This window comes from Pinus tabuliformis, chromosome 4_2, assembly GCF_031772625.1.
Source record: "Pinus tabuliformis cultivar Carrire ecotype Pingquan chromosome 4_2, CPIR1, whole genome shotgun sequence".
Taxonomy (NCBI): domain Eukaryota; kingdom Viridiplantae; phylum Streptophyta; class Pinopsida; order Pinales; family Pinaceae; genus Pinus; species Pinus tabuliformis.
In genome coordinates, this window is record NC_142304.1 from 1,015,722,398 (window position 1) to 1,015,730,945 (window position 8,548).

An 8,548-nucleotide genomic window follows, 5' to 3' on the forward strand; every position below is an offset into this window, starting at 1 on the left:
TTGATAGAGAAGGCAACAATCATGGAGATTATACTTGGATTCAATGCCACCTATCTCAGAAAGGGTGTATGGAATTTTACCCCTCAATTGAATGAGGGTAACACGATCCATTTACAAGAATTTCTTTATGTACCTAATCTCAAGAAGTACCTGGTGTCCATTTCAACAATGGAAGTCAAAGGTTTCAAGGTGGCATTCATCATTGAAAAGGTACGTGCTTGAAAATGGAGTTTTCAAGATTCTTTTACTCATGGGTTCAAGGTTGCCATTTGTATCAATTTGCAGGAAATCCATTGGGAACAGTGTCATGTGACACATATCTTCTATGGCATCAGAGGTTTGCCTATTTCAAGGCCCTGCCTGAAGTAAGTCAGATGGTGACAGGGATGCTTGAATTCAAGGAAGAGCATGTAGTTACATGTCCGAGATGTACTGAAGGAAATATTACAAGGGGGCCATTCCCATCTTGTAATAGCAAGACCACATATCTGAAGCAACCCAAGGGGTTTTGAGATTCATGATTGAGAATCTGATGCATTCAGGTGAAGGAAAGCTCTCTATAATTGAAAGAAAGCACCCTAAGCTTGGTATGAGAGGATTCTCAGCTATTTGATGAAGCTAAGATTCACTAGGAGTGAAGCCGATGCGAACCATTACTTGAAATTTATGGATGATAGACCTCTCATACTGGTACCTTATGTGGACGATCTCTTTCTGGCAGGTACAAACCCTCTCATTTACAAAAGTAAGAGGGAGTTGAATTTCAGATTTGGAATGGTGAATTGCAAGCCCGTGACTACCTCAATGAAGCCTAATCTTAAGAAGTTATGCAGTAGTGATGTCGGACTTGATTTGGGAAATGCTCGTGAGTTTCATAAACTCATTCTAGCATTGATGTTCTTGGTGAACTCCCATCTGGATATATGTTTTCGCAGTTAGCATGTTGCGCTCATATAGGGTTGAACCTCATTGGATTGGTGCCAAGAATCTTTTGAGATATCTTCGGGGCACAATCTCTCATGGATTGAGATACACTGCTGGAAATGTGAAGCTACATGATTATTCTAATATTGATTAGGTAGACGATGTGGAGGATCGCAAGAGCACTTATGGGTGTTGGTTCTCTTTGGATTCTGCTTCGATATCCTGGATGAGCAAGAAGCAGAAGTCATTTTCTTTGAGCACCGCTAAGACTGAATATATAGTTATGAGTATGGCCTCGTGTGAAGCTGTCTGGTTGTGGAAGCTCTTCAGTGAGCTGTTTGGACATGTGTTAGATACCATCATGATCTTCTGTAACAATCAGAGGGGGATTCGATTGTTGAGGAATCTCGTGTTCTATGATCGCTCCAAGCATATAGACATCAGGTACCACTTTATCTGGGGTATGGTACATCAAGGAGCAAGAGGGCTCCATCGCATTGGGATTGATGTGCAGGTCACTGATATTCTGTCGAAGCCCCTGGGAAAAGTCAAATTCTTGACTTTCCGAAAACGATTATGAGTCGTAGAGAGACTCTCTCCTAAGGGTCCTGTATGATATGGAAATTAAGCTCTGCGAGCTCCAGCGGGCTTGGGGGTACATCGTGTAGCGATGAGTAACCATAGGGTGAGTGGTTTAGCCTTCCCCTAGTGATATGCTATGTAGGCAGGATGAGTGGTTCATCCTTCTCATGCTAAGACACAGTCATAGGGTGAGTGGTTCAGCCTTCCCCTGGGATAACCCTAGTGACATGTAGGCAGGATGAGTTGTTCATCCTTCTCCTACTGAGAAATCCTACCCATGTGGTCTGGGACTCATGGGAGTACCTCTCATCTAGCCAATGAGTAGGGAAATGAAGATAGGGACCATAGTAGTACCGATGGACACATCATGTATCTACTGTACTCCCTATGCTAGGATGATATTGATCTGGGATAAATTGGAACTGACTTCGGGTCAATAAGAGTGATATAACGCAATCTCTTTTATAACTAATTTCAGATCAGTAAGAGTGGTATGATACACTCTCTTTATTGGCACTGACTTCAAGTTAGTAAGAGTGGTATGAGACACTCCCTTTATATGGGACTGACTTTGGGTCAGTAGAGGATGGTATGATACATTCCCAGTCACTTCTTCTTCTTCATAGTTTAGCAACGTAGAGCAGAGCAGTGCAGGGCACTGATGGTAGAGATAGTATAGTCTGGCAGATAGATTACTAGATGGAGTTCTCCCTAGTTGAGAGGGAGTGTTAAAATTTGCAACTAGGGCCAAACTCCATGTGGGTCTTCTTATTTATGGCAGTTGATATTTTTCTTGTATTCCTCTTGTCCAAAGCTATAGGATTGATCTAAAGATCATCCAATTCTGACATGTATTCATGGAGATATGAATTTATTTGTGTTATGGGACAATTGGTCAAGGTCGGCCTACAACCAAATTGCCCCCACTTATCCTCCACTTTTTAGTATAAATAGAAGAGGAATTTAAGTAATTTGATACACTCACTCTTGTGATCTCTCTTCATTCTATTTTGGGTTTGATGAATATGAGATCTATAGGGAGTACCCTAGGATATATGCTGCCCTAAGAAGACATGTCCTAGATCTAAATGTAGTCAAGCGGGAATAGGCTCTATGCTACCCTAATGGAGAAGCCTAATGCAGCCATGGAAGAAGCCTTATTGTTATCATGGAGAAACACCTATGCTGGCATGGAAATAAAGCCCTAGCATTTCTTAATGAAGAAGCCTCTTATCACAGTCATGGAACAAGGGTTCTAACACTGTTATGCCCTAAACGTAGAGAGACCTAAACTCTATCCTAGAGGAATCATGGTTGTAGCCTAACGTTGTTATGGATGACCCTCTGGAAATGACCTTAACATAGTCTCCTAGTCGTAGCTCCTAAGGAAGTGTCTTAGCAACAATATGAATGATGTCCTGGCCCTAGAAGCAATCCCCTATTCATTGTCATGAGGGGAGGTATACACGCTGGTTTAAAAGATACCTAGTTGTAGTTCTGTGTATGCCCTAGTCATAGTCCAGATGCACTATAAATGTTGGCCTTATTCCACAGAAAAATAAGGGCTCTATGTTTCCCTAACCACATTCCTCCTAGGAAATATAATCCACTCTCATTAAGGGTTCTGTAAAACAAGAGAAGATTCATATACATTGGAAAGAGGAGGTCTTAAATGGCTCTAGACACAATCAAAAGGAATTTTATCCAAGAGTGCCCTAGCCACAGTCATACCACAGCTATATAATGCACATTGACAGTGTTAAAGGAAGGTCTAGAAGTAACTTGAATGACATGGTGAAGATTTCCCTAAGCCACTGTAAGGAGGCCTAAAGAGGCCCTAACCTCAGACGTGAAGATGCCCTCATCCACTGTCACATCTAGTCATAACTACAGTTATCTAAGTGTTGTTCAAAAGCATGGATGAGGTACGTTTGGGAGCAGTTTTCATTAGATTAGAAGTCAAAGGGCTAAGCTGCTATCTGGGGTGTAGTTTGGGTCTGTTGAAGGAATCTGTAACTATAGCCTAGCTGCTCTGCTAGGTTGCAAGCCATATCAAGCAGTTAAGGATGGTATGAATTTGCAGCAAATTGGATGCACAACAACATGATGTGAGTAGTGTAGCAACAAGAAGTATTGCAGTATGCAACATATATATGATAGTGAGGATGGGTGCAGCATGGTGCAACACAATAATGATGACATGATGATGAAGAGCAACTTGATGGGTACAACATGATGATGAGGTACTGCTCAGTGATGGGAGCAACATAGTAATGAGAGTAGATTAGTGATTGGGTGCAGCACAGTGATGGGTGCAACATGATGATGAGGTGCAACATAGTGAAGGGTGCAGTATGGTGATGGAGTCACTTTGGAGGATCAGTTGAAGCAGTATGCCTTCTCCTGAGTTCAAATCAGCTACCTCATTATGTTATCTTCATTGTGAAGATCTCTACTCTTATCTTGTCAAGTCAAAGTGTTGACTTCTGATGTATATGTACTATCTCTCTCTCTTCTGAACTATTGAAGAATATAAGAAGAATTGATCAAGGGTTTCCCCACATTGGGGTTTGTCCCTGGCTTGCACCACATCTTGTCTCCTTTTGTGTTGGCTTGTCTTCTACGATTTATGTTTATGTTCTATCTGCATTTTACTATCATCCTAAATGTGATTGCTAATCTCGAATTAATATTGAGCCAATATGGAAAAATTGAAGTAAATTTCACTAAGCATAGAACATACATATAATTAATAGTACAATTTAGCCTATTGTGAAGGACTACAAGGTTGTTTGTGGGAAGCAGAATGACCTACCAAGTATTGAGAGTAGATCATTGTTTAGAGGGAGCCTTTAACATCATCTCTTTGAAAGGGAGGATCATGATAGTATTGGAGGATAATGGGGTGGGAGATTTGATCAAAAACACAATTCCACCACCACAATATCCCCAACATTTGGCCCAACATAATAAGAATGACATCAAGGCCAATTTGATACAAATTTGATAAAATTAAATTTTGATAAATATTGCATTTTAATTTTATCAGGGAAAAAGTTTTGGATTCACCTAAAAATCTGCACTTTTTATGTGTATTGCAGATGTGGATTTCAAAATCAAAATATGATGAGTATGGCCCCTCAATTGTTCACAAGAAGTGCTTCTATAATATTGGACGTTTGGTACTTCTATCTAGGAGGAGAACTGGATGCATATGCCTTGGTAATTTTAGGTTCGATGGAGGACTAGCATTGTAAAGAGAGGGTTTTTGTGTTTATTTGTGCACTAACTTTCTTGAGTTGGTTTTGGGGCTTTGGTTGTTCATTGCATTGGATTCATGAAATAATTTGAGCCTGTGCTAAAGGATTTCATTGGAATCCTTACATTAGCCAAATTCAAGTTGTGCTAGTATTTTCCACCCTATTGAGCTTGATTAATTATATTTTCTTACATATTTTCATAGGAATTGGGAATTATTTAGCATGTGTGAAATGTCTCTACATGATTGTGATCATTGTAAGAGGATGAGTTGTTACCATGTTTTTTAAAACTTGTTGCATTTTTTGTTTTGAATTTCTTCATAGGCTCATAGCTTTGAGCATAGTATTTACTTCTCACATCCTAATATTCCTAAAAATGACTTCTCAAACTCTGTTTAATCAAATAAATGCATCCCAACTAAATGGGTGCATAGTCATTATCTCGAATTCATTTCTTATCACTTTGAAAGATTGGCACAAAAAACTTAATGAACAGATGGGTCATTTTAGATACATCTTAAGAGAAGAAGCAATGGATTCAACAACCATCAGATAAAATCAAAATAAACTGGATCTTGTGAATTGTTGAAAGGCTTGACACACATATACTAAATCTAACGAACTGCCTTGTGATAGAGATCAACGATAAGTACCTTGTTCCACTATAACTGTTATTTCATTTGGTAGCCCACGACCATTAATGTGAACAACATCAGGATTACCAATAGATCTGCCCATATCAAGTGTTCTTCTAAGGATCTGCCCAAAGATAGAATATAGTCATAGATTGATGCATTGCAAGAATACATTTTGTTGTACAGGCTGAAGTTGAACATAGACAGTCTCTCTAATTTCAAGAGATGTACATGTATCATGGATGAATTAATAAGTTACAAAACATTGGTTGTGTACCAGTCACCTATAAGCAGAGTGATATCACCATCAATGATGAAAAGTAATAGTAGCTACCTATCTGGTCCTTCGCTTGGAACTTGTACATAAAGTTATTTCCTGTTGATATAGGGAAGTTTGTGCCAGGTACTCCATCTTGCTACGAATTTCTCCATTATCTAGTGGTCTGTGATATTCTATAATAGCTGGGGCCTCACTAGGAATGTGCATGTATTGTTTGATGTGTTCTACACAAACAATGTAATTTGCAAGTGTACATTGGTTTTGTATACTTTTAACAAATGATTTGTTCAATGATAGACCATAAGAGAAGGCCATCCCAATGAAACCTGCATAAGTTCAAATTGTTAGGAATGATCATCTTATACATAAAAACATTTAGTAACAACAGAAATCACCCACAATTGACATTTAGTTTCATTGTTCATACCAGGATTGAAGCTGTCTTGTGGGAGTAGAACCATAGAAAGAGTAGAGGAGCAAAAAAAAATTGCATTTAACACCTCTAAACGTTGAATCAACCATTCGATGGCTCAAAAACTATGGAAAAAGGGGCTTGATTTTTTGTCAATAAGGCCTATGTTCTTCTTCAAAAACAAATCCTCAACCCTGAAAGCCCTAATGGTCATTTTTCCTACTATGGACTCACCAAAATGATTTGCAATGGGTGATTTTGTGTTGTATCGTTTATTCTCGTCAGTTCTTTAGCAGAAGCAAAATAGTCTTCTCAAATACCATGACCTTTACTCCTGAATTGTGCATCGTTGGCATGTCACCACCCTCATTCTTCTGGCCACTCTCCATAGAGGTAGTGGATTGAACCTTTCTTTTGACTATAACCAAGGGCTTGACCTGTTGTGGGTCACGCGTTCGATTTTCACTATCACCGCCATGGTCCTGCTGAGGTGGGAGGAGTGACCTCAAATCCACTATTGACAAAACCCGATGTATGCTATATGCTTTGAAGGTATTTTGAATGAGACTAAAATTTGAGAATGAGACTGAAATTTGAACCATGTTCTCACAATGATTACTGTGATGCTAATCCCCAGCAAGACATCATGCTCTGCAAGGGCCATGCGAAGTATTTCCTGAGATATTTAGTGGTCATGGGACTCAACCTTTCATTCTCATTATTACAGTGCTTTATGTTGTATGCTCCCTCAAATTTTTGAATGTGATTGTTGCTTCATACAACACAAATTAGGGCGTGAGTTTTGAAAGCTATCAAACTATCTTTGTGTGATGGGACTCTCTCTGTGTTAGTGGCTTTGAAAAATAATGTTCACCCTTTTTATTAGTGGCTTTGACAAATAATATTCACCGTTTTTATTTGTCTTATTTCAAATATGTTTATCATTTATTGTTTCTTTTGAACAAAATCCGAATTTTTAAATATGTTTATCATTTATTGGTTCTTTTGAACAAAATCTGAATGTGTATTTTACTTTTGAGTGAACAATAGAAAAATAATATTCCATTAAGTGTGGGAAAAATAAAACTTTTATTTGTAAAGAGAGTCCATTAGGTTAAATACAAGGAAGGGGTAATACTTTTTGTAGAAATTATTTTACAATAAGGGGTTTTTCAAGAGAATTTTGTGGAGAAATTTTGACTAGAGGGGTAATAAATTAGGATAAAAAAAATTATTAAGGGAAAAAGAGTAATTAGTTGGTTGGTTTAATTGGTTATTATCAATGTTGTAGTATTTGTTTAGTTTTTTTATTTCCTCACCTAGGTTCAAATTCTTGATGAAACATTTGTCTTATCTTTATAACAATCGAAAGGTAGAAGCCTCCAAGGAGTAGGACCACCCCACAAGTGTATCTCCAAACATCTTGATCCTTCTTACTAAATCATGTGTTATTAGTATATACTTGCAGCATATTGGATATACTTTTGAGTTATATTGGAAATCATTCCATTTCATCTCAAGTGTAGCTCAAATCACTTTGATTAATTACGAGTGTTGGGTTTCTCTATAAACTTTTCCTAGAAGTAAAAAACAACATGACTTTCAATCTAGAAGGGTAGTTTCCCCAAGGAGTGTGACCACCCCACAAGTGTATTTAGAGATGTCTTGACCCTTTCTAAATCATATGTTATTATTATAGAATTGCAACATATTGAATATACTCTTAGGTTACAGTGGAAATCATTTTAGTTCATCTCAAGTGTAGTTCAAGTCACTCTAATGAGTTGTCAATCTCAAGTTTCTCCATAAAGTTTTCCTTGAAATAAAAAAGAGCATGTCTTTCAATATTTAATTGGATGAAATATGTATCCTCCTTGTGAATATTTTCTTAACTTCATTAAGTAAGGGTTGATAAGGATCTTCTTGGTTTCATTGGCTTCATCAAAGAATTAACATTTTATTCATCAACTCTTGATTGTGAGAGGATGAATTTTAGTGTGAATTATCACGTGTGTGTTGCTCTTTTTTCAATTGTAGTTTTGACCTCCACAATTAATTTGGTTTAAGTCCTCTAGCTGGTAGTCATCAATCACCCATTCGGTGCCATGTGGGGTATTTTACTTTTCAACAAATCTAAGGCACCTCCGTTGCATTGGGATCTAGTGACCTTGTTTAAAAACCCTAGCGAACACCTTTGAGGCCATCTATTAGCACTAGTTGGACTTTAACTTGAGATTTCCCAAAAGCTCAAAGGAACGAATTATGAGGGTTGCTTGGCCAATCCACTCATGGCCTAAGCCTCTTTGGTGATGAAGGAAAACCAACTATAAGATATCAAACACCTTCCCTCACACACATGCATGGAGGCTCTACACCTGTAAAGGTTTGCATATGTGTTGTTTACATGGTTTGAATATGTGTTGTTTACATTAATCATTATTAATTTTGTCACTTA